General features: G+C 55.6%; 72 pseudogenes; all 72 read right to left on the bottom strand.

Moving 5' to 3' along the window:
* Window positions 1–81: 81 nt before the first annotated feature.
* Window positions 82–200, bottom strand: LOC136630657 (5S ribosomal RNA; annotated as a pseudogene).
* An 80-nt stretch (window positions 201–280) lies between these two features.
* Window positions 281–399, bottom strand: LOC136630875 (5S ribosomal RNA; annotated as a pseudogene).
* Window positions 400–478: 79 nt separating this feature from the next.
* LOC136630883 (5S ribosomal RNA) lies at window positions 479–597 on the bottom strand (annotated as a pseudogene).
* Window positions 598–677: 80 nt separating this feature from the next.
* Window positions 678–796, bottom strand: LOC136630276 (5S ribosomal RNA; annotated as a pseudogene).
* Window positions 797–876: 80 nt separating this feature from the next.
* Window positions 877–995, bottom strand: LOC136630289 (5S ribosomal RNA; annotated as a pseudogene).
* Window positions 996–1,075: 80 nt separating this feature from the next.
* On the bottom strand, window positions 1,076–1,194 carry LOC136630280 (5S ribosomal RNA; annotated as a pseudogene).
* An 80-nt stretch (window positions 1,195–1,274) lies between these two features.
* Window positions 1,275–1,393, bottom strand: LOC136630148 (5S ribosomal RNA; annotated as a pseudogene).
* Window positions 1,394–1,672: 279 nt separating this feature from the next.
* Window positions 1,673–1,791, bottom strand: LOC136630823 (5S ribosomal RNA; annotated as a pseudogene).
* Window positions 1,792–1,871: 80 nt separating this feature from the next.
* LOC136630308 (5S ribosomal RNA) lies at window positions 1,872–1,990 on the bottom strand (annotated as a pseudogene).
* A 477-nt stretch (window positions 1,991–2,467) lies between these two features.
* Window positions 2,468–2,586, bottom strand: LOC136630851 (5S ribosomal RNA; annotated as a pseudogene).
* An 80-nt stretch (window positions 2,587–2,666) lies between these two features.
* Window positions 2,667–2,785, bottom strand: LOC136631006 (5S ribosomal RNA; annotated as a pseudogene).
* Window positions 2,786–2,865: 80 nt separating this feature from the next.
* On the bottom strand, window positions 2,866–2,984 carry LOC136630452 (5S ribosomal RNA; annotated as a pseudogene).
* An 80-nt stretch (window positions 2,985–3,064) lies between these two features.
* Window positions 3,065–3,183, bottom strand: LOC136631007 (5S ribosomal RNA; annotated as a pseudogene).
* Window positions 3,184–3,263: 80 nt separating this feature from the next.
* Window positions 3,264–3,382, bottom strand: LOC136629731 (5S ribosomal RNA; annotated as a pseudogene).
* Window positions 3,383–3,661: 279 nt separating this feature from the next.
* LOC136630290 (5S ribosomal RNA) lies at window positions 3,662–3,780 on the bottom strand (annotated as a pseudogene).
* Window positions 3,781–3,860: 80 nt separating this feature from the next.
* On the bottom strand, window positions 3,861–3,979 carry LOC136629878 (5S ribosomal RNA; annotated as a pseudogene).
* Window positions 3,980–4,059: 80 nt separating this feature from the next.
* LOC136630149 (5S ribosomal RNA) lies at window positions 4,060–4,178 on the bottom strand (annotated as a pseudogene).
* An 80-nt stretch (window positions 4,179–4,258) lies between these two features.
* On the bottom strand, window positions 4,259–4,377 carry LOC136630021 (5S ribosomal RNA; annotated as a pseudogene).
* Window positions 4,378–4,656: 279 nt separating this feature from the next.
* On the bottom strand, window positions 4,657–4,775 carry LOC136630320 (5S ribosomal RNA; annotated as a pseudogene).
* Window positions 4,776–5,054: 279 nt separating this feature from the next.
* On the bottom strand, window positions 5,055–5,173 carry LOC136630331 (5S ribosomal RNA; annotated as a pseudogene).
* A 279-nt stretch (window positions 5,174–5,452) lies between these two features.
* Window positions 5,453–5,571, bottom strand: LOC136631008 (5S ribosomal RNA; annotated as a pseudogene).
* An 80-nt stretch (window positions 5,572–5,651) lies between these two features.
* LOC136630281 (5S ribosomal RNA) lies at window positions 5,652–5,770 on the bottom strand (annotated as a pseudogene).
* Window positions 5,771–5,850: 80 nt separating this feature from the next.
* On the bottom strand, window positions 5,851–5,969 carry LOC136630150 (5S ribosomal RNA; annotated as a pseudogene).
* Window positions 5,970–6,248: 279 nt separating this feature from the next.
* Window positions 6,249–6,367, bottom strand: LOC136630824 (5S ribosomal RNA; annotated as a pseudogene).
* An 80-nt stretch (window positions 6,368–6,447) lies between these two features.
* On the bottom strand, window positions 6,448–6,566 carry LOC136630343 (5S ribosomal RNA; annotated as a pseudogene).
* Window positions 6,567–6,845: 279 nt separating this feature from the next.
* Window positions 6,846–6,964, bottom strand: LOC136631010 (5S ribosomal RNA; annotated as a pseudogene).
* Window positions 6,965–7,044: 80 nt separating this feature from the next.
* LOC136630852 (5S ribosomal RNA) lies at window positions 7,045–7,163 on the bottom strand (annotated as a pseudogene).
* Window positions 7,164–7,243: 80 nt separating this feature from the next.
* LOC136631012 (5S ribosomal RNA) lies at window positions 7,244–7,362 on the bottom strand (annotated as a pseudogene).
* An 80-nt stretch (window positions 7,363–7,442) lies between these two features.
* On the bottom strand, window positions 7,443–7,561 carry LOC136630453 (5S ribosomal RNA; annotated as a pseudogene).
* An 80-nt stretch (window positions 7,562–7,641) lies between these two features.
* On the bottom strand, window positions 7,642–7,760 carry LOC136631013 (5S ribosomal RNA; annotated as a pseudogene).
* An 80-nt stretch (window positions 7,761–7,840) lies between these two features.
* Window positions 7,841–7,959, bottom strand: LOC136629733 (5S ribosomal RNA; annotated as a pseudogene).
* Window positions 7,960–8,238: 279 nt separating this feature from the next.
* On the bottom strand, window positions 8,239–8,357 carry LOC136630291 (5S ribosomal RNA; annotated as a pseudogene).
* Window positions 8,358–8,437: 80 nt separating this feature from the next.
* Window positions 8,438–8,556, bottom strand: LOC136629879 (5S ribosomal RNA; annotated as a pseudogene).
* An 80-nt stretch (window positions 8,557–8,636) lies between these two features.
* LOC136630151 (5S ribosomal RNA) lies at window positions 8,637–8,755 on the bottom strand (annotated as a pseudogene).
* An 80-nt stretch (window positions 8,756–8,835) lies between these two features.
* LOC136630022 (5S ribosomal RNA) lies at window positions 8,836–8,954 on the bottom strand (annotated as a pseudogene).
* Window positions 8,955–9,233: 279 nt separating this feature from the next.
* Window positions 9,234–9,352, bottom strand: LOC136630356 (5S ribosomal RNA; annotated as a pseudogene).
* Window positions 9,353–9,631: 279 nt separating this feature from the next.
* Window positions 9,632–9,750, bottom strand: LOC136630367 (5S ribosomal RNA; annotated as a pseudogene).
* Window positions 9,751–10,029: 279 nt separating this feature from the next.
* LOC136631014 (5S ribosomal RNA) lies at window positions 10,030–10,148 on the bottom strand (annotated as a pseudogene).
* Window positions 10,149–10,626: 478 nt separating this feature from the next.
* LOC136630313 (5S ribosomal RNA) lies at window positions 10,627–10,745 on the bottom strand (annotated as a pseudogene).
* Window positions 10,746–11,024: 279 nt separating this feature from the next.
* LOC136630748 (5S ribosomal RNA) lies at window positions 11,025–11,143 on the bottom strand (annotated as a pseudogene).
* Window positions 11,144–11,223: 80 nt separating this feature from the next.
* Window positions 11,224–11,342, bottom strand: LOC136629782 (5S ribosomal RNA; annotated as a pseudogene).
* Window positions 11,343–11,621: 279 nt separating this feature from the next.
* Window positions 11,622–11,740, bottom strand: LOC136631015 (5S ribosomal RNA; annotated as a pseudogene).
* Window positions 11,741–11,820: 80 nt separating this feature from the next.
* Window positions 11,821–11,939, bottom strand: LOC136630743 (5S ribosomal RNA; annotated as a pseudogene).
* An 80-nt stretch (window positions 11,940–12,019) lies between these two features.
* LOC136630134 (5S ribosomal RNA) lies at window positions 12,020–12,138 on the bottom strand (annotated as a pseudogene).
* A 279-nt stretch (window positions 12,139–12,417) lies between these two features.
* LOC136631016 (5S ribosomal RNA) lies at window positions 12,418–12,536 on the bottom strand (annotated as a pseudogene).
* Window positions 12,537–12,616: 80 nt separating this feature from the next.
* LOC136630744 (5S ribosomal RNA) lies at window positions 12,617–12,735 on the bottom strand (annotated as a pseudogene).
* Window positions 12,736–12,815: 80 nt separating this feature from the next.
* On the bottom strand, window positions 12,816–12,934 carry LOC136630658 (5S ribosomal RNA; annotated as a pseudogene).
* Window positions 12,935–13,014: 80 nt separating this feature from the next.
* On the bottom strand, window positions 13,015–13,133 carry LOC136630111 (5S ribosomal RNA; annotated as a pseudogene).
* An 80-nt stretch (window positions 13,134–13,213) lies between these two features.
* On the bottom strand, window positions 13,214–13,332 carry LOC136629962 (5S ribosomal RNA; annotated as a pseudogene).
* An 80-nt stretch (window positions 13,333–13,412) lies between these two features.
* Window positions 13,413–13,531, bottom strand: LOC136630696 (5S ribosomal RNA; annotated as a pseudogene).
* Window positions 13,532–13,610: 79 nt separating this feature from the next.
* On the bottom strand, window positions 13,611–13,729 carry LOC136630579 (5S ribosomal RNA; annotated as a pseudogene).
* Window positions 13,730–14,206: 477 nt separating this feature from the next.
* On the bottom strand, window positions 14,207–14,325 carry LOC136630880 (5S ribosomal RNA; annotated as a pseudogene).
* A 279-nt stretch (window positions 14,326–14,604) lies between these two features.
* On the bottom strand, window positions 14,605–14,723 carry LOC136630813 (5S ribosomal RNA; annotated as a pseudogene).
* An 80-nt stretch (window positions 14,724–14,803) lies between these two features.
* On the bottom strand, window positions 14,804–14,922 carry LOC136630719 (5S ribosomal RNA; annotated as a pseudogene).
* A 278-nt stretch (window positions 14,923–15,200) lies between these two features.
* LOC136630590 (5S ribosomal RNA) lies at window positions 15,201–15,319 on the bottom strand (annotated as a pseudogene).
* Window positions 15,320–15,399: 80 nt separating this feature from the next.
* Window positions 15,400–15,518, bottom strand: LOC136629734 (5S ribosomal RNA; annotated as a pseudogene).
* Window positions 15,519–15,598: 80 nt separating this feature from the next.
* On the bottom strand, window positions 15,599–15,717 carry LOC136630292 (5S ribosomal RNA; annotated as a pseudogene).
* An 80-nt stretch (window positions 15,718–15,797) lies between these two features.
* On the bottom strand, window positions 15,798–15,916 carry LOC136630697 (5S ribosomal RNA; annotated as a pseudogene).
* Window positions 15,917–15,995: 79 nt separating this feature from the next.
* LOC136630581 (5S ribosomal RNA) lies at window positions 15,996–16,114 on the bottom strand (annotated as a pseudogene).
* A 278-nt stretch (window positions 16,115–16,392) lies between these two features.
* On the bottom strand, window positions 16,393–16,511 carry LOC136630038 (5S ribosomal RNA; annotated as a pseudogene).
* A 279-nt stretch (window positions 16,512–16,790) lies between these two features.
* On the bottom strand, window positions 16,791–16,909 carry LOC136630732 (5S ribosomal RNA; annotated as a pseudogene).
* Window positions 16,910–17,188: 279 nt separating this feature from the next.
* On the bottom strand, window positions 17,189–17,307 carry LOC136630720 (5S ribosomal RNA; annotated as a pseudogene).
* Window positions 17,308–17,387: 80 nt separating this feature from the next.
* LOC136630083 (5S ribosomal RNA) lies at window positions 17,388–17,506 on the bottom strand (annotated as a pseudogene).
* Window positions 17,507–17,586: 80 nt separating this feature from the next.
* Window positions 17,587–17,705, bottom strand: LOC136629881 (5S ribosomal RNA; annotated as a pseudogene).
* Window positions 17,706–17,785: 80 nt separating this feature from the next.
* On the bottom strand, window positions 17,786–17,904 carry LOC136630152 (5S ribosomal RNA; annotated as a pseudogene).
* Window positions 17,905–18,382: 478 nt separating this feature from the next.
* LOC136631018 (5S ribosomal RNA) lies at window positions 18,383–18,501 on the bottom strand (annotated as a pseudogene).
* An 80-nt stretch (window positions 18,502–18,581) lies between these two features.
* LOC136629819 (5S ribosomal RNA) lies at window positions 18,582–18,700 on the bottom strand (annotated as a pseudogene).
* Window positions 18,701–18,979: 279 nt separating this feature from the next.
* On the bottom strand, window positions 18,980–19,098 carry LOC136630293 (5S ribosomal RNA; annotated as a pseudogene).
* Window positions 19,099–19,178: 80 nt separating this feature from the next.
* LOC136630112 (5S ribosomal RNA) lies at window positions 19,179–19,297 on the bottom strand (annotated as a pseudogene).
* Window positions 19,298–19,775: 478 nt separating this feature from the next.
* LOC136630698 (5S ribosomal RNA) lies at window positions 19,776–19,894 on the bottom strand (annotated as a pseudogene).
* An 80-nt stretch (window positions 19,895–19,974) lies between these two features.
* On the bottom strand, window positions 19,975–20,093 carry LOC136630378 (5S ribosomal RNA; annotated as a pseudogene).
* Window positions 20,094–20,372: 279 nt separating this feature from the next.
* On the bottom strand, window positions 20,373–20,491 carry LOC136631019 (5S ribosomal RNA; annotated as a pseudogene).
* Between the last annotated feature and the right edge of the window lie 10 nt (window positions 20,492–20,501).

Here is a 20,501-nt window from a genome sequence, read left to right on the forward strand (position 1 = left end):
CAGCTCCTCCTCCTTTTCTATGGGCTTTCTGCAGTGCGAACGCACCTCCGAAAAGGAAAGAAACCTACTCACGGCCTTAAAAGTCAACGGGACCTGGGATTCCCAGCCGGTCACCCATACTGGTACTTGCCAGGCCTCAAGCTGGCTGGCAGACGCGATCTGACGAGAGCAGGCACATTCAGCTTAGAATGCCCGTTGACAGCTCCTCCTCCTTTCCTATGGGCTTTCTGCAGTGCGAACGCACCTCCGAAAAGGAAAGAAACCTACACACGGCCTTAAAAGTCAACAGGACCTGGGATTCCCAGCCGGTCACCCATACTGGTACTTGCCAGGCCTCAAGCTGGCTGGCGGCAGCAATCTGACGAGAGCAGGCACATTCAGCTTAGAATGCCCATTGACAGCTCCTCCTCTTTCCTATGGGCTTTCTGCAGTGCGAACGCACCTCCGAAAAGGAAAGAAAACTACTCACGGCCTTAAAAGTCAACGGGACCTGGGATTCCCAGCCGGTCACCCATACTGGTACTTGCCAGGCCTCAAGCTGGCTGGTGGCCGCGATCTGACGAGAGCAGGCACATTCAGCTTAGAATGCCCGTTGACAGCTTCTCCTCCTTTCCTATGGGCTTTCTGCAGTGCAAACGCACCTCCGAAAAGGAAAGAAACCTACTCACGGCCTTAAAAGTCAACGGGACCTGGGATTCCCAGCCGGTCACCCATACTGGTACTTGCCAGGCCTCAAGCTGGCTGGCGGCCACGATCTGACGAGAGCAGGTACATTAAGCTTAGAATGCCCGTTGACAGCTCCTCCTCCTTTCCTATGGGCTTTCTGCAGTGCGAACGCACCTCCGAAAAGGAAAGAAACCTACTCACGGCCTTAAAAGTCAATGGGACCTGGGATTCCCAGCCGGTCACCCATACTGGTACTTGCCAGGCCTCAAGCTGGCTGGCGGCCGCGATCTGACGAGAGCAGGCACATTCAGCTTAGAATGCCCGTTGACAGCTCCTCCTCCTTTTCTATGGGCTTTCTGCAGTGCGAACGCACCTCCGAAAAGGAAAGAAACCTACTCACGGCCTTAAAAATCAACGGGACCTGGGATTCCCAGCCGGTCACCCATACTGGTACTTGCCAGGCCTCAAGCTGGCTGGCAGCCGCGATCTGACGAGAGCAGGGACATTCAGCTTAGAATGCCCGTTGACAGCTCCTCCTCCTTTCCTATGGGCTTTCTGCAGTGCGAACGCACCTCCGAAAAGGAAAGAAACCTACTCACGGAATTAAAAGTCAACGGGACCTGGGATTCCCAGCCGGTCACCCATACTGGTACTTGCCAGGCCTCAAGCTGGCTGGCGGCCGCGATCAGACGAGAGCAGGCACATTCAGCTTAGAATGCCCGATGACAGCTCCTCCTCCTTTCCTATGGGCTTTCTGCAGTGCGAACGCACCTCCGAAAAGGAAAGAAACCTACTCACGGAATTAAAAGTCAGCGGGACCTGGGATTCCCAGCCGGTCACCCATACTGGTACTTGCCAGGCCTCAAGCTGGCTGGCGGCCGCGATCTGACGAGAGGAGGCACATTCAGCTTAGAATGCCCGTTGACAGCTCCTCCTCCTTTCCTATGGGCTTTCTGCAGTGCGAACGCACCTCCGAAAAGGAAAGAAACCTACACACGGCCTTAAAAGTCAACAGGACCTGGGATTCCCAGCCGGTCACCCATACTGGTACTTGCCAGGCCTCAAGCTGGCTGGCGGCCGCAATCTGACGAGAGCAGGCATATTCAGCTTAGAATGCCCATTGACAGCTCCTCTTCCTTTCCTATGGGCTTTCTGCAGTGCGAACACACCTCCGAAAAGGAATGAAAACTACTCACGGCCTTAAAAGTCAACGGGACCTGGGATTCCCAGCCGGTCACCCATACTAGTACTTGCCAGGCCTCAAGCTGGCTGGCGGCCGCGATCTGACGAGAGCAGGCACATTCAGCTTAGAATGCCCGTTGACAGCTTCTCCTCCTTTCCTATGGGCTTTCTGCAGTGCGAACGCACCTCCGAAAAGGAAAGAAACCTACTCACGGCCTTAAAAGTCATTGGGACCTGGGATTCCCAGCCGGTCACCCATACTGGTACTTGCCAGGCCTCAAGCTGGCTGGCGGCCGCGATCTGACGAGAGCAGGCACATTCAGCTTAGAATGCCCGTTGACAGCTCCTCCTCCTTTCCTATGGGCTTTCTGCAGTGCGAACGCACCTCCGAAAAGGAAAGAAACCTACTCACGGCCTTAAAAGTAACGGGACCTGGGATTCCCAGCCGGTCACCCATACTGGTACTTGCCAGGCCTCAAGCTGGCTGGCGGCCGCGATCTGACGAGAGCAGGCACATTCAGCTTAGAATGCCCGTTGACAGCTCCTCCTCCTTTCCTATGGGCTTTCTGCAGTGCGAACGCACCTCCGAAAAGGAAAGAAACCTACTCACGGCCTTAAAAGTCAACGGGACCTGGGATTCCCAGCCGGTCACCCATACTGGTACTTGCCAGCCCTCAAGCTGGCTGGCGGCCGCGATCTGACGAGAGCAGGCACATTCAGCTTAGAATGCCCGTTGACAGCTCCTCCTCCTTTCCTATGGGCTTTCTGCAGTGCGAACGCACCTCCGAAAAGGAAAGAAACCTACTCACGGCCTTAAAAGTCAACGGGACCTGGGATTCCCAGCCGGTCACCCATACTGGTACTTGCCAGGCCTCAAGCTGGCTGGCGGCCGCGATCTGACGAGAGCAGGCACATTCAGCTTAGAATGCCCGTTGACAGCTCCTCCTCCTTTCCTATGGGCTTTCTGCAGTGCGAACGCACCTCCGAAAAGGAAAGAAACCTACTCACGGCCTGAAAAGCCAACGGGACCTAGGATTCCCAGCCGGTCACCCATACTGGTACTTGCCAGGCCTCAAGCTGGCTGGCGGCCGCGATCTGACGAGAGCAGGCACATTCAGCTTAGAATGCCCGTTGACAGCTCCTCTTCCTTTCCTATGGGCTTTCTGCAGTGCGAACGCACCTCCGAAAAGGAAAGAAAACTACTCACGGCCTTAAAAGTCAACGGGACCTGGGATTCCCAGCCGGTCACCCATACTGGTACTTGCCAGGCCTCAAGCTGGCTGGCGGCCGCGATCTGACGAGAGCAGGCACATTCAGCTTAGAATGCCCGTTGACAGCTTCTCCTCCTTTCCTATGGGCTTTCTGCAGTGCAAACGCACCTCCGAAAAGGAAAGAAACCTACTCACGGCCTTAAAAGTCAACGGGACCTGGGATTCCCAGCCGGTCACCCATACTGGTACTTGCCAGGCCTCAAGCTGGCTGGCGGCCGCGATCTGACGAGAGCAGGTACATTAAGCTTAGAATGCCCGTTGACAGCTCCTCCTCCTTTCCTATGGGCTTTCTGCAGTGCGAACGCACCTCCGAAAAGGAAAGAAACCTACTCACGGCCTTAAAAGTCAATGGGACCTGGGATTCCCAGCCGGTCACCCATACTGGTACTTGCCAGGCCTCAAGCTGGCTGGCGGCCGTGATCTGACGAGAGCAGGCACATTCAGCTTAGAATGCCCGTTGACAGCTCCTCCTCCTTTCCTATGGGCTTTCTGCAGTGCGAACGCACCTCCGAAAAGGAAAGAAACCTACTCACGGCCTTAAAAGTCAATGGGACCTGGGATTCCCAGCCGGTCACCCATACTGGTACTTGCCAGGCCTCAAGCTGGCTGGCGGCCGCGATCTGACGAGAGCAGGCACATTCAGCTTAGAATGCCCGTTGACAGCTCCTCCTCCTTTTCTATGGGCTTTCTGCAGTGCGAACGCACCTCCGAAAAGGAAAGAAACCTACTCACGGCCTTAAAAGTCAACGGGACCTGGGATTCCCAGCCGGTCACCCATACTGGTACTTGCCAGGCCTCAAGCTGGCTGGCAGCCGCGATCTGACGAGAGCAGGGACATTCAGCTTAGAATGCCCGTTGACAGCTCCTCCTCCTTTCCTATGGGCTTTCTGCAGTGCGGACGCACCTCCGAAAAGGAAAGAAACCTACTCACGGAATTAAAAGTCAACGGGACCTGGGATTCCCAGCCGGTCACCCATACTGGTACTTGCCAGGCCTCAAGCTGGCTGGCGGCCGCGATCAGACGAGAGCAGGCACATTCAGCTTAGAATGCCCGATGACAGCTCCTCCTCCTTTCCTATGGGCTTTCTGCAGTGCGAACGCACCTCCGAAAAGGAAAGAAACCTACTCACGGAATTAAAAGTCAACGGGACCTGGGATTCCCAGCCGGTCACCCATACTGGTACTTGCCAGGCCTCAAGCTGGCTGGCGGCCGTGATCTGATGAGAGCAGGCACATTCAGCTTAGAATGCCCGTTGACAGCTCCTCCTCCTTTCCTATGGGCTTTCTGTAGTGCGAACGCACCTCCGAAAAGGAAAGAAACCTACACACGGCCTTAAAAGTCAACAGGACCTGGGATTCCCAGCCGGTCACCAATACTGGTACTTGCCAGGCCTCAAGCTGGCTGGCAGCTGCAATCTGACGAGAGCAGGCACATTCAGCTTAGAATGCCCATTGACAGCTCCTCTTCCTTTCCTATGGGCTTTCTGCAGTGCGAACGCACCTCCGAAAAGGAATGAAAACCACTCACGGCCTTAAAAGTCAACGGGACCTGGGATTCCCAGCCGGTCACCCATACTAGTACTTGCCAGGCCTCAAGCTGGCTGGCGGCCGCGATCTGACGAGAGCAGGCACATTCAGCTTAGAATGCCCGTTGACAGCTTCTCCTCCTTTCCTATGGGCTTTCTGCAGTGCGAACGCACCTCCGAAAAGGAAAGAAACCTACTCACGGCCTTAAAAGTCATTGGGACCTGGGATTCCCAGCCGGTCACCCATACTGGTACTTGCCAGGCCTCAAGCTGGCTGGCGGCCGCGATCTGACGAGAGCAGGCACATTCAGCTTAGAATGCCCGTTGACAGCTCCTCCTCCTTTCCTATGGGCTTTCTGCAGTGCGAACGCACCTCCGAAAAGGAAAGAAACCTACTCACGGCCTTAAAAGTCAACGGGACCTGGGATTCCCAGCCGGTCACCCATACTAGTACTTGCCAGGCCTCAAGCTGGCTGGCGGCCGCGATCTGACGAGAGCAGGCACATTCAGCTTAGAATGCCCGTTGACAGCTCCTCCTCCTTTCCTATGGGCTTTCTGCAGTGCGAACGCACCTCCGAAAAGGAAAGAAACCTACTCACGGCCTTAAAAGTCAACGGGACCTGGGATTCCCAGCCGGTCACCCATACTGGTACTTGCCAGCCCTCAAGCTGGCTGGTGGCCGCAATCTGACGAGAGCAGGCACATTCAGCTTAGAATGCCCGTTGACAGCTCCTCCTCCTTTCCTATGGGCTTTCTGCAGTGCGAACGCACCTCCGAAAAGGAAAGAAACCTACTCACGGCCTTAAAAGTCAACGGGACCTGGGATTCCCAGCCGGTCACCCATACTGGTACTTGCCAGGCCTCAAGCTGGCTGGCGGCCGCGATCTGACGAGAGCAGGCACATTCAGCTTAGAATGCCCGTTGACAGCTCCTCCTCCTTTTCTATGGGCTTTCTGCAGTGCGAACGCACCTCCGAAAAGGAAAGAAACCTACTCACGGCCTTAAAAATCAACGGGACCTGGGATTCCCAGCCGGTCACCCATACTGGTACTTGCCAGGCCTCAAGCTGGCTGGCAGCCGCGATCTGACGAGAGCAGGGACATTCAGCTTAGAATGCCCGTTGACAGCTCCTCCTCCTTTCCTATGGGCTTTCTGCAGTGCGAACGCACCTCCGAAAAGGAAAGAAACCTACTCACGGAATTAAAAGTCAACGGGACCTGGGATTCCCAGCCGGTCACCCATACTGGTACTTGCCAGGCCTCAAGCTGGCTGGCGGCCGCGATCAGACGAGAGCAGGCACATTCAGCTTAGAATGCCCGATGACAGCTCCTCCTCCTTTCCTATGGGCTTTCTGCAGTGCGAACGCACCTCCGAAAAGGAAAGAAACCTACTCACGGAATTAAAAGTCAGCGGGACCTGGGATTCCCAGCCGGTCACCCATACTGGTACTTGCCAGGCCTCAAGCTGGCTGGCGGCCGCGATCTGACGAGAGGAGGCACATTCAGCTTAGTATGCCCGTTGACAGCTCCTCCTCCTTTCCTATGGGCTTTCTGCAGTGCGAACGCACCTCCGAAAAGGAAAGAAACCTACACACGGCCTTAAAAGTCAACAGGACCTGGGATTCCCAGCCGGTCACCCATACTGGTACTTGCCAGGCCTCAAGCTGGCTGGCGGCCGCAATCTGACGAGAGCAGGCATATTCAGCTTAGAATGCCCATTGACAGCTCCTCTTCCTTTCCTATGGGCTTTCTGCAGTGCGAACACACCTCCGAAAAGGAATGAAAACTACTCACGGCCTTAAAAGTCAACGGGACCTGGGATTCCCAGCCGGTCACCCATACTAGTACTTGCCAGGCCTCAAGCTGGCTGGCGGCCGCGATCTGACGAGAGCAGGCACATTCAGCTTAGAATGCCCGTTGACAGCTTCTCCTCCTTTCCTATGGGCTTTCTGCAGTGCGAACGCACCTCCGAAAAGGAAAGAAACCTACTCACGGCCTTAAAAGTCATTGGGACCTGGGATTCCCAGCCGGTCACCCATACTGGTACTTGCCAGGCCTCAAGCTGGCTGGCGGCCGCGATCTGACGAGAGCAGGCACATTCAGCTTAGAATGCCCGTTGACAGCTCCTCCTCCTTTCCTATGGGCTTTCTGCAGTGCGAACGCACCTCCGAAAAGGAAAGAAACCTACTCACGGCCTTAAAAGTCAACGGGACCTGGGATTCCCAGCCGGTCACCCATACTGGTACTTGCCAGGCCTCAAGCTGGCTGGCGGCCGCGATCTGACGAGAGCAGGCACATTCAGCTTAGAATGCCCGTTGACAGCTCCTCCTCCTTTCCTATGGGCTTTCTGCAGTGCGAACGCACCTCCGAAAAGGAAAGAAACCTACTCACGGCCTTAAAAGTCAACGGGACCTGGGATTCCCAGCCGGTCACCCATACTGGTACTTGCCAGCCCTCAAGCTGGCTGGCGGCCGCGATCTGACGAGAGCAGGCACATTCAGCTTAGAATGCCCGTTGACAGCTCCTCCTCCTTTCCTATGGGCTTTCTGCAGTGCGAACGCACCTCCGAAAAGGAAAGAAACCTACTCACGGCCTTAAAAGTCAACGGGACCTGGGATTCCCAGCCGGTCACCCATACTGGTACTTGCCAGGCCTCAAGCTGGCTGGCGGCCGCGATCTGACGAGAGCAGGCACATTCAGCTTAGAATGCCCGTTGACAGCTCCTCCTCCTTTCCTATGGGCTTTCTGCAGTGCGAACGCACCTCCGAAAAGGAAAGAAACCTACTCACGGCCTGAAAAGCCAACGGGACCTAGGATTCCCAGCCGGTCACCCATACTGGTACTTGCCAGGCCTCAAGCTGGCTGGCGGCCGCGATCTGACGAGAGCAGGCACATTCAGCTTAGAATGCCCGTTGACAGCTCCTCTTCCTTTCCTATGGGCTTTCTGCAGTGCGAACGCACCTCCGAAAAGGAAAGAAAACTACTCACGGCCTTAAAAGTCAACGGGACCTGGGATTCCCAGCCGGTCACCCATACTGGTACTTGCCAGGCCTCAAGCTGGCTGGCGGCCGCGATCTGACGAGAGCAGGCACATTCAGCTTAGAATGCCCGTTGACAGCTTCTCCTCCTTTCCTATGGGCTTTCTGCAGTGCAAACGCACCTCCGAAAAGGAAAGAAACCTACTCACGGCCTTAAAAGTCAACGGGACCTGGGATTCCCAGCCGGTCACCCATACTGGTACTTGCCAGGCCTCAAGCTGGCTGGCGGCCGCGATCTGACGAGAGCAGGTACATTAAGCTTAGAATGCCCGTTGACAGCTCCTCCTCCTTTCCTATGGGCTTTCTGCAGTGCGAACGCACCTCCGAAAAGGAAAGAAACCTACTCACGGCCTTAAAAGTCAATGGGACCTGGGATTCCCAGCCGGTCACCCATACTGGTACTTGCCAGGCCTCAAGCTGGCTGGCGGCCGTGATCTGACGAGAGCAGGCACATTCAGCTTAGAATGCCCGTTGACAGCTCCTCCTCCTTTCCTATGGGCTTTCTGCAGTGCGAACGCACCTCCGAAAAGGAAAGAAACCTACTCACGGCCTTAAAAGTCAATGGGACCTGGGATTCCCAGCCGGTCACCCATACTGGTACTTGCCAGGCCTCAAGCTGGCTGGCGGCCGCGATCTGACGAGAGCAGGCACATTCAGCTTAGAATGCCCGTTGACAGCTCCTCCTCCTTTTCTATGGGCTTTCTGCAGTGCGAACGCACCTCCGAAAAGGAAAGAAACCTACTCACGGCCTTAAAAGTCAACGGGACCTGGGATTCCCAGCCGGTCACCCATACTGGTACTTGCCAGGCCTCAAGCTGGCTGGCAGCCGCGATCTGACGAGAGCAGGGACATTCAGCTTAGAATGCCCGTTGACAGCTCCTCCTCCTTTCCTATGGGCTTTCTGCAGTGCGGACGCACCTCCGAAAAGGAAAGAAACCTACTCACGGAATTAAAAGTCAACGGGACCTGGGATTCCCAGCCGGTCACCCATACTGGTACTTGCCAGGCCTCAAGCTGGCTGGCGGCCGCGATCAGACGAGAGCAGGCACATTCAGCTTAGAATGCCCGATGACAGCTCCTCCTCCTTTCCTATGGGCTTTCTGCAGTGCGAACGCACCTCCGAAAAGGAAAGAAACCTACTCACGGAATTAAAAGTCAACGGGACCTGGGATTCCCAGCCGGTCACCCATACTGGTACTTGCCAGGCCTCAAGCTGGCTGGCGGCCGTGATCTGATGAGAGCAGGCACATTCAGCTTAGAATGCCCGTTGACAGCTCCTCCTCCTTTCCTATGGGCTTTCTGTAGTGCGAACGCACCTCCGAAAAGGAAAGAAACCTACACACGGCCTTAAAAGTCAACAGGACCTGGGATTCCCAGCCGGTCACCAATACTGGTACTTGCCAGGCCTCAAGCTGGCTGGCAGCTGCAATCTGACGAGAGCAGGCACATTCAGCTTAGAATGCCCATTGACAGCTCCTCTTCCTTTCCTATGGGCTTTCTGCAGTGCGAACGCACCTCCGAAAAGGAATGAAAACCACTCACGGCCTTAAAAGTCAACGGGACCTGGGATTCCCAGCCGGTCACCCATACTAGTACTTGCCAGGCCTCAAGCTGGCTGGCGGCCGCGATCTGACGAGAGCAGGCACATTCAGCTTAGAATGCCCGTTGACAGCTTCTCCTCCTTTCCTATGGGCTTTCTGCAGTGCGAACGCACCTCCGAAAAGGAAAGAAACCTACTCACGGCCTTAAAAGTCATTGGGACCTGGGATTCCCAGCCGGTCACCCATACTGGTACTTGCCAGGCCTCAAGCTGGCTGGCGGCCGCGATCTGACGAGAGCAGGCACATTCAGCTTAGAATGCCCGTTGACAGCTCCTCCTCCTTTCCTATGGGCTTTCTGCAGTGCGAACGCACCTCCGAAAAGGAAAGAAACCTACTCACGGCCTTAAAAGTCAACGGGACCTGGGATTCCCAGCCGGTCACCCATACTAGTACTTGCCAGGCCTCAAGCTGGCTGGCGGCCGCGATCTGACGAGAGCAGGCACATTCAGCTTAGAATGCCCGTTGACAGCTCCTCCTCCTTTCCTATGGGCTTTCTGCAGTGCGAACGCACCTCCGAAAAGGAAAGAAACCTACTCACGGCCTTAAAAGTCAACGGGACCTGGGATTCCCAGCCGGTCACCCATACTGGTACTTGCCAGCCCTCAAGCTGGCTGGTGGCCGCAATCTGACGAGAGCAGGCACATTCAGCTTAGAATGCCCGTTGACAGCTCCTCCTCCTTTCCTATGGGCTTTCTGCAGTGCGAACGCACCTCCGAAAAGGAAAGAAACCTACTCACGGCCTTAAAAGTCAACGGGACCTGGGATTCCCAGCCGGTCACCCATACTGGTACTTGCCAGGCCTCAAGCTGGCTGGCGGCCGCGATCTGACGAGAGCAGGCACATTCAGCTTAGAATGCCCGTTGACAGCTTCTCCTCCTTTCCTATGGGCTTTCTGCAGTGCGAACGCACCTCCGAAAAGGAAAGAAACCTACTCACGGCCTTAAAAGTCATTGGGACCTGGGATTCCCAGCCGGTCACCCATACTGGTACTTGCCAGGCCTCAAGCTGGCTGGCGGCCGCGATCTGACGAGAGCAGGCACATTCAGCTTAGAATGCCCGTTGACAGCTCCTCCTCCTTTCCTATGGGCTTTCTGCAGTGCGAACGCACCTCCGAAAAGGAAAGAAACCTACTCACGGCCTTAAAAGTCAACGGGACCTGGGATTCCCAGCCGGTCACCCATACTGGTACTTGCCAGCCCTCAAGCTGGCTGGTGGCCGCAATCTGACGAGAGCAGGCACATTCAGCTTAGAATGCCCGTTGACAGCTCCTCCTCCTTTCCTATGGGCTTTCTGCAGTGCGAACGCACCTCCGAAAAGGAAAGAAACCTACTCACGGCCTTAAAAGTCAACGGGACCTGGGATTCCCAGCCGGTCACCCATACTGGTACTTGCCAGGCCTCAAGCTGGCTGGCGGCCGTGATCTGACGAGAGCAGGCACATTCAGCTTAGAATGCCCGTTGACAGCTCCTCCTCCTTTCCTATGGGCTTTCTGCAGTGCGAACGCACCTCCGAAAAGGAAAGAAACCTACTCACGGCCTTAAAAGTCAACGTGACCTGGGATTCCCAGCCGGTCATCCATACTGGTACTTGCCAGGCCTCAAGCTGGCTGGCGTCCGCGATCCGACGAGAGCAGGCACATTCAGCTTAGAATGCCCGTTGACAGCTCCTCCTCCTTTCCTATGGGCTTTCTGCAGTGCGAACGCACCTCCGAAAAGGAAAGAAACCTACTCACGGCCTTAAAAGTAAACGGGACCTGGGATTCCCAGCCGGTCACCCATACTGGTACTTGCCAAGCCTCAAGCTGGCTGGCAGCCGCGATCTGACGAGAGCAGGCGCATTCAGCTTAGAATTCCCGTTGACAGCTCCTCCTCCTTTCCTATGGGCTTTCTGCAGTGCGAACGCACCTCCGAAAAGGAAAGAAAACTACTCACGGCCTTAAAAGTCAACGGGACCTGGGATTCCCAGCCGGTCACCCATACTGGTACTTGCCAAGCCTCAAGCTGGCTGGCAGCCGCGATCTGACGAGAGCAGGCGCATTCAGCTTAGAATGCCCGTTGACAGCTCCTCCTCCTTTCCTATGGGCTTTCTGCAGTGCGAACGCACCTACGAAAAGGAAAGAAACCTATTCACGGACTTAAAAGTCAATGGGACCTGGGATTCCCAGCCGGTCACCCATACTGGTACTTGCCAGGCCTCAAGCTGGCTGGCGGCCGCGATCTGACGAGAGCAGGCACATTCAGCTTAGAATGCCTGTTGACAGCTCTGTCTCCTTTCCTATGGGCTTTCTGCAGTGCGAACGCACCTCCGAAAAGGAAAGAAACCTACTCACGGCCTTAAAAGTCAACGGGACCTGGGATTCCCAGCCGGTCACCCATACTGGTACTTGCCAGGCCTCAAGCTGGCTGGCGGCCGCGATCTGACGAGAGCAGGCACATTCAGCTTAGAATGCCCGTTGACAGCTCCTCCTCCTTTCCTATGGGCTTTCTGCAGTGCGAACGCTCCTCCGAAAAGGAAAGAAACCTACTCATGGCCTTAAAAGTCAAAGGGACCTGGGATTCCCAGCCGGTCACCCATACTGGTACTTGCCAGGCCTCAAGCTGGCTGGCAGCCGCGATCTGACGAGAGCAGGCACATTCAGCTTAGAATGCCCGTTGACAGCTCCTCCTCCTTTTCTATGGGCTTTCTGCAGTGCGAACGCACCTCCGAAAAGGAAAGAAACCTACTCACGGCCTTAAAAGTCAACGGGACCTGGGATTCCCAGCCGGTCACCCATACTGGTACTTGCCAGGCCTCAAGCTGGCTGGCAGACGCGATCTGACGAGAGCAGGCGCATTCAGCTTAGAATGCCCGTTGACAGCTCCTCCTCCTTTCCTATGGGCTTTCTGCAGTGCGAACGCACCTACGAAAAGGAAAGAAACCTATTCACGGACTTAAAAGTCAATGGGACCTGGGATTCCCAGCCGGTCACCCATACTGGTACTTGCCAGGCCTCAAGCTGGCTGGCGGCCGCGATCTGACGAGAGCAGGCACATTCAGCTTAGAATGCCTGTTGACAGCTCTGTCTCCTTTCCTATGGGCTTTCTGCAGTGCGAACGCACCTCCGAAAAGGAAAGAAACCTACTCACGGCCTTAAAAGTCAACGGGACCTGGGATTCCCAGCCGGTCACCCATACTGGTACTTGCCAGGCCTCAAGCTGGCTGGCGGCCGCGATCTGACGAGAGCAGGCACATTCAGCTTAGAATGCCCGTTGACAGCTCCTCCTCCTTTCCTATGGGCTTTCTGCAGTGCGAACGCTCCTCCGAAAAGGAAAGAAACCTACTCATGGCCTTAAAAGTCAAAGGGACCTGGGATTCCCAGCCGGTCACCCATACTGGTACTTGCCAGGCCTCAAGCTGGCTGGCAGCCGCGATCTGACGAGAGCAGGCACATTCAGCTTAGAATGCCCGTTGACAGCTCCTCCTCCTTTTCTATGGGCTTTCTGCAGTGCGAACGCACCTCCGAAAAGGAAAGAAACCTACTCACGGCCTTAAAAGTCAACGGGACCTGGGATTCCCAGCCGGTCACCCATACTGGTACTTGCCAGGCCTCAAGCTGGCTGGCAGACGCGATCTGACGAGAGCAGGCACATTCAGCTTAGAATGCCCGTTGACAGCTCCTCCTCCTTTCCTATGGGCTTTCTGCAGTGCGAACGCACCTCCGAAAAGGAAAGAAACCTACTCACGGCCTTAAAAGTCAACGGGACCTGGGATTCCCAGCCGGTCACCCATACTGGTACTTGCCAGGCCTCAAGCTGGCTGGCGGCCGCGATCTGACGAGAGCAGGCACATTCAGCTTAGAATGCCCGATGACAGCTCCTCCTCCTTTCCTATGGGCTTTCTGCAGTGCAAACGCACCTCCGAAAAGAAAAGAAACCTACTCACGGCCTTAAAAGTCAACGGGACCTGGGATTCCCAGCCGGTCACCCATACTGGTACTTGCCAGGCCTCAAGCTGGCTGGCGGCCGTGATCTGACGAGAGCAGGTACATTCAGCTTAGAATGCCCGTTGACAGCTCCTCCACCTTTCCTATGGGCTTTCTGCAGTGCGAACGCACCTCCGAAAAGGAAAGAAACCTACACACGGCCTTAAAAGTCAACAGGACCTGGGATTCCCAGCCGGTCACCCATACTGGTACTTGCCAGGCCTCAAGCTGGCTGGCGGCCGCAATCTGACGAGAGCAGGCACATTCAGCTTAGAATGCCCATTGACAGCTCCTCCTCTTTCCTATGGGCTTTCTGCAGTGCGAACGCACCTCCGAAAAGGAAAGAAAACTACTCACGGCCTTAAAAGTCAACGGGACCTGGGATTCCCAGCCGGTCACCCATACTGGTACTTGCCAGGCCTCAAGCTGGCTGGCGGTCGCGATCTGACGAGAGCAGGCACATTCAGCTTAGAATGCCCATTGACAGCTCCTCCTCTTTCCTATGGGCTTTCTGCAGTGCGAACGCATCTCCGAAAAGGAAAGAAAACTACTCACGGCCTTAAAAGTCAACGGGACCTGGGATTCCCAGCCGGTCAAACATACTGGTACTTGCCAGGCCTCAAGCTGGCTGGCGGCCGCGATCTGACGAGAGCAGGTACATTAAGCTTAGAATGCCCGTTGACAGCTCCTCCTCCTTTCCTATGGGCTTTCTGCAGTGCGAACGCACCTCCGAAAAGGAAAGAAACCTACTCATGGCCTTAAAAGTCAATGGGACCTGGGATTTCCAGCCGGTCACCCATACTGGTACTTGCCAGGCCTCAAGCTGGCTGGCGGCCGTGATCTGATGAGAGCAGGAACATTCAGCTTAGAATGCCCGTTGACAGCTCCTCCTCCTTTCCTATGGGCTTTCTGCAGTGCGAACGCACCTCCGAAAAGGAAAGAAACCTACTCACGGCCTTAAAAGTCAACGTGACCTGGGATTCCCAGCCGGTCACCCATACTGGTACTTGCCAGGCCTCAAGCTGGCTGGCGTCCGCGATCTGACGAGAGCAGGCACATTCAGCTTAGAATGCCTGTTGACAGCTCCTCCTCCTTTCCTATGGGCTTTCTGCAGTGCGAACGCACCTCCGAAAAGGAAAGAAACCTACTCACGGCCTTAAAAGTAAACGGGACCTGGGATTCCCAGCCGGTCACCCATACTGGTACTTGCCAAGCCTCAAGCTGGCTGGCAGCCGCGATCTGACGAGAGCAAGCACATTCAGCTTAGAATGCCCGTTGACAGCTCCTCCTCCTTTCCCATGGGCTTTCTGCAGTGCGAACGCACCTCCGAAAAGGAAAGAAACCTACTCACGGCCTTAAAAGTCAAAGGGACCTGGGATTCCCAGCCGGTTACCCATACTAGTACTTGCCAGGCCTCAAGCTGGCTGGCAGCCGCGATCTGACGAGAGCAGGCACATTCAGCTTAGAATGCCCATTGACAGCTCCTCCTCCTTTTCTATGGGCTTTCTGCAGTGCGAACGCACCTCCGAAAAGGAAAGAAACCTACTCACGGCCTTAAAAGTCAACGGGACCTGGCATTCCCAGCTGGTCACCCATACTGGTACTTGCCAGGCCTCAAGCTGGCTGGCAGACGCGATCTGACGAGAGCAGGCACATTCAGCTTAGAATGCCCGTTGACAGCTCCTCCTCCTTTCCTATGGGCTTTCTGCAGTGCGAACGCACCTCCGAAAAGGAAAGAAACCTACACACGGCCTTAAAAGTCAACAGGACCTGGGATTCCCAGCCAGTCACCCATACTGGTACTTGCCAGGCCTCAAGCTGGCTGGCGGCAGCAATCTGACGAGAGCAGGCACATTCAGCTTAGAATGCCCATTGACAGCTCCTCCTCTTTCCTATGGGCTTTCTGCAGTGCGAACGCACCTCCGAAAAGGAAAGAAAACTACTCACGGCCTTAAAAGTCAACAGGACCTGGGATTCCCAGCCGGTCACCCATACTGGTACTTGCCAGGCCTCAAGCTGGCTGGCGGCCGCGATCTGACAAGAGCAGGCACATTCAGCTTAGAATGCCCGTTGACAGCTTCTCCTCCTTTCCTATGGGCATTCTGCAGTGCAAACGCACCTCCGAAAAGGAAAGAAACCTACTCACGGCCTTAAAAGTCAACGGGACCTGGGATTCCCAGCCGGTCACCCATACTGGTACTTGCCAGGCCTCAAGCTGGCTGGCGGCCGCGATCTGACGAGAGCAGGTACATTAAGCTTAGAATGCCCGTTGACGGCTCCTCCTCCTTTCCTATGGGCTTTCTGCAGTGCGAACGCACCTCCGAAAAGGAAAGAAACCTACTCACGGCCTTAAAAGTCAATGGGACCTGGGATTCCCAGCCGGTCACCCATACTGGTACTTGCCAGGCCTCAAGCTGGCTGGCGGCCGCGATCTGACGAGAGCAGGCACATTCAGCTTAGAATGCCCGTTGACAGCTCCTCCACCTTTCCTATTGGCTTTCTGCAGTGCGAACGCACCTCCGAAAAGGAAAGAAAGCTACACGCGGCCTTAAAAGTCAACAGGACCTGGGATTCCCAGCCGGTCACCCATACTGGTACTTGCCAGGCCTCAAGCTGGCTGGCGGCCGCAATCTGACGAGAGCAGGCACATTCAGCTTAGAATGCCCATTGACAGCTCCTCCTCTTTCCTATGGGCTTTCTGCAGTGCGAACGCACCTCCGAAAAGGAAAGAAAACTACTCACGGCCTTAAAAGTCAACGGGACCTGGGATTCCCAGCCGGTCACCCATACTGGTACTTGCCAGGCCTCAAGCTGGCTGGCGGTCGCGATCTGACGAGAGCAGGCACATTCAGCTTAGAATGCCCATTGACAGCTCCTCCTCTTTCCTATGGGCTTTCTGCAGTGCGAACGCATCTCCGAAAAGGAAAGAAAACTACTCACGGCCTTAAAAGTCAACGGGACCTGGGATTCCCAGCCGGTCAAACATACTGGTACTTGCCAGGCCTCAAGCTGGCTGGCGGCCGCGATCTGACGAGAGCAGGTACATTAAGCTTAGAATGCCCGTTGACAGCTCCTCCTCCTTTCCTATGGGCTTTCTGCAGTGCGAACGCACCTCCGAAAAGGAAAGAAACCTACTCACGGCCTTAAAAGTCAACGGGACCTGGGATTCCCAGCCGGTCACCCATACTGGTACTTGCCAGGCCTCAAGCTGGCTGGCGGCCGTGATCTGATGAGAGCAGGAACATTCAGCTTAGAATGCCCGTTGACAGCTCCGTCTCCTTTCCTATGGGCTTTCTGCAGTGCGAACGCACCTCCGAAAAGGAAAGAAACCTACTCACGGCCTTAAAAGTCAACGTGACCTGGGATTCCCAGCCGGTCACCCATACTGGTACTTACCAGGCCTCAAGCTGGCTGGCGTCCGCGATCTGACGAGAGCAGGCACATTCAGTTTAGAATGCCTGTTGACAGCTCCTCCTCCTTTCCTATGGGCTTTCTGCAGTGCGAACGCACCTCCGAAAAGGAAAGAAACCTACTCACGGCCTTAAAAGTAAACGGGACCTGGGATTCCCAGCCGGTCACCCATACTGGTACTTGCCAAGCCTCAAGCTGGCTGGCAGCCGCGATCTGACGAGAGCAGGCACATTCAGCTTAGAATGCCCGTTGACAGCTCCTCCTCCTTTCCTATGGGCTTTCTGCAGTGCGAACGCACCTCCGAAAAGGAAAGAAACCTACTCACGGCCTTAAAAGTCAAAGGGACCTGGGATTCCCAGCCGGTTACCCATACTGGTACTTGCCAGGCCTCAAGCTGGCTGGCAGCCGCGATCTGACGAGAGCAGGCACATTCAGCTTAGAATGCCCGTTGACAGCTCCTCCTCCTTTTCTATGGGCTTTCTGCAGTGCGAACGCACCTCCGAAAAGGAAAGAAACCTACTCACGGCCTTAAAAGTCAACGGGACCTGGCATTCCCAGCTGGTCACCCATACTGGTACTTGCCAGGCCTCAAGCTGGCTGGCAGACGCGATCTGACGAGAGCAGGCACATTCAGCTTAGAATGCCCGTTGACAGCTCCTCCTCCTTTCCTATGGGCTTTCTGCAGTGCGAACGCACCTCCGAAAAGGAAAGAAACCTACACACGGCCTTAAAAGTCAACAGGACCTGGGATTCCCAGCCGGTCACCCATACTGGTACTTGCCAGGCCTCAAGCTGGCTGGCGGCCGCGATCTGACGAGAGCAGGTACATTAAGCTTAGAATGCCCGCTGACAGCTCCTCCTCCTTTTCTATGGGCTTTCTGCAGTGCGAACGCACCTCCGAAAAGGAGAGAAACCTACTCACGGCCTTAAAAGTCAACGGGACCTGGGATTCCCAGCCGGTCACCCATACTGGTACTTGCCAGGCCTCAAGCTGGCTGGCAGCCGCGATCTGACGAGAGCAGGGACATTCAGCTTAGAATGCCCGTTGACAGCTCCTCCTCCTTTCCTATGGGCTTTCTGCAGTGCGAACGCACCTCCGAAAAGGAAAGAAACCTACTCACGGAATTAAAAGTCAACGGGACCTGGGATTCCCAGCCGGTCACCCATACTGGTACTTGCCAGGCCTCAAGCTGGCTGGCGGCCGCGATCAGACGAGAGCAGGCACATTCAGCTTAGAATGCCCGATGACAGCTCCTCCTCCTTTCCTATGGGCTTTCTGCAGTGCGAACGCACCTCCGAAAAGGAAAGAAACCTACTCACGGCCTTAAAAGTCAGCGGGACCTGGGATTCCCAGCCGGTCACCCATACTGGTACTTGGCAGGCCTCAAGCTGGCTGGCGGCCGCGATCTGACGAGAGGAGGCACATTCAGCTTAGAATGCCCGTTGACAGCTCCTCCTCCTTTCCTATGGCCTTTCTGCAGTGCGAACGCACCTCCGAAAAGGAAAGAAACCTACTCACGGCCTTAAAAGTCAACGGGACCTGGGATTCCCAGCCGGTCACCTATACTGGTACTTGCCAGCCCTCAAGCTGGCTGGTGGCCGCGATCTGACGAGAGCAGGCACATTCAGCTTAGAATGCCCGTTGACAGCTCCTCCTCCTTTCCTATGGGCTTTCTGCAGTGCGAACGCACCTCCGAAAAGGAAAGAAACCTACTCACGGCCTTAAAAGTCAACGGGACCTGGGATTCCCAGCCGGTCACCCATACTGGTACTTGCCAGGCCTCAAGCTGGCTGGCGGCCGCGATCTGACGAGAGCAGGCACATTCAGCTTAGAATGCCCGTTGACAGCTCCTCCTCCTTTCCTATGGGCTTTCTGCAGTGCGAACGCACCTCCGAAAAGGAAAGAAACCTACTCACGGCCTGAAAAGCCAACGGGACCTGGGATTCCCAGCCGGTCACCCATACTGGTACTTGCCAGGCCTCAAGCTGGCTGGCGGCCGCGATCTGACGAGAGCAGGCACATTCAGCTTAGAATGCCCGTTGACAGCTCCTCTTCCTTTCCTATGGGCTTTCTGCAGTGCGAACGCACCTCCGAAAAGGAAAGAAAACTACTCACGGCCTTAAAAGTCAACGGGACCTGGGATTCCCAGCCGGTCACCCATACTGGTACTTGCCAGGCCTCAAGCTGGCTGGCGGCCGTGATCTGACAAGAGCAGACACATTCAGCTTAGAATGCCCGTTGACAGCTCCTCCTCCTTTCCTATGGGCTTTCTGCAGTGCGAACGCACCTCCGAAAAGGAAAGAAACCTACTCACGGCCTTAAAAGTCAATGGGACCTGGGATTCCCAGCCGGTCACCCATACTGGTACTTGCCAGGCCTCAAGCTGGCTGGCGGCCGCGATCTGACGAGAGCAGGCACATTCAGCTTAGAATGCCCGTTGACAGCTCCTCCTCCTTTTCTATGGGCTTTCTGCAGTGCGAACGCACCTCCGAAAAGGAAAGAAACCTACTCACGGAATTAAAAGTCAACGGGACCTGGGATTCCCAGCCGGTCACCCATACTGGTACTTGCCAGGCCTCAAGCTGGCTGGCGGCCGCGATCTGACGAGAGCAGGCACATTCAGCTTAGAATGCCCGATGACAGCTCCTCCTCCTTTCCTATGGGCTTTCTGCAGTCCGAACGCACCTCCGAAAAGGAAAGAAACCTACTCACGGAATTAAAAGTCAGCGGGACCTGGGATTCCCAGCCGGTCACCCATACTGGTACTTGCCAGGCCTCAAGCTGGCTGGCGGCCGCGATCTGACGAGAGGAGGCACATTCAGCTTAGAATGCCCGTTGACAGCTCCTCCTCCTTTCCTATGGGCTTTCTGCAGTGCAAACGCACCTCCGAAAAGGAAAGAAACCTACTCACAGCCTTAAAAGTCAGCGGGACCTGGGATTCCCAGCCGGTCACCCATACTGGTACTTGCCAGGCCTCAAGCTGGCTGGCGGCCGTGATCTGACGAGAGCAGGCACATTCAGCTTAGAATGCCCGTTGACAGCTCCTCCTCCTTTCCTATGGGCTTTCTGCAGTGCGAACGCACCTCCGAAAGGGAAAGAAACCTACACACGGCCTTAAAAGTCAACAGGACCTGGGATTCCCAGCCGGTCACCCATACTGGTACTTGCCAGGCCTCAAGCTGGCTGGCGGCCGCAATCTGACGAGAGCAGGCACATTCAGCTTAGAATGCCCATTGACAGCTCCTCTTCCTTTCCTATGGGCTTTCTGCAGTGCGAACGCACCTCCGAAAAGGAATGAAAACTACTCACGGCCTTAAAAGTCAACGGGACCTGGGATTCCCAGCCGGTCACCCATACTAGTACTTGCCAGGCCTCAAGCTGGCTGGCGGCCGCGATCTGACGAGAGCAGGCACATTCAGCTTAGAATGCCCGTTGACAGCTTCTCCTCCTTTCCTATGGGCTTTCTGCAGTGCGAACGCACCTCCGAAAAGGAAAGAAACCTACTCACGGCCTTAAAAGTCATTGGGACCTGGGATTCCCAGCCGGTCACCCATACTGGTACTTGCCAGGCCTCAAGCTGGCTGGCGGCCGCGATCTGACGAGAGCAGGCACATTCAGCTTAGAATGCCCGTTGACAGCTCCTCCTCCTTTCCTATGGGCTTTCTGCAGTGCGAACGCACCTCCGAAAAGGAAAGAAACCTACTCACGGCCTTAAAAGTCAACGGGACCTGGGATTCCCAGCCGGTCACCCATACTGGTACTTGCCAGGCCTCAAGCTGGCTGGCGGCCGCGATCTGACGAGAGCAGGCACATTCAGCTTAGAATGCCCGTTGACAGCTCCTCCT

This window comes from Eleutherodactylus coqui, chromosome 5 (assembly GCF_035609145.1).
Source record: "Eleutherodactylus coqui strain aEleCoq1 chromosome 5, aEleCoq1.hap1, whole genome shotgun sequence".
In the NCBI taxonomy this organism is placed as follows: Eukaryota; Metazoa; Chordata; class Amphibia; order Anura; family Eleutherodactylidae; genus Eleutherodactylus; species Eleutherodactylus coqui.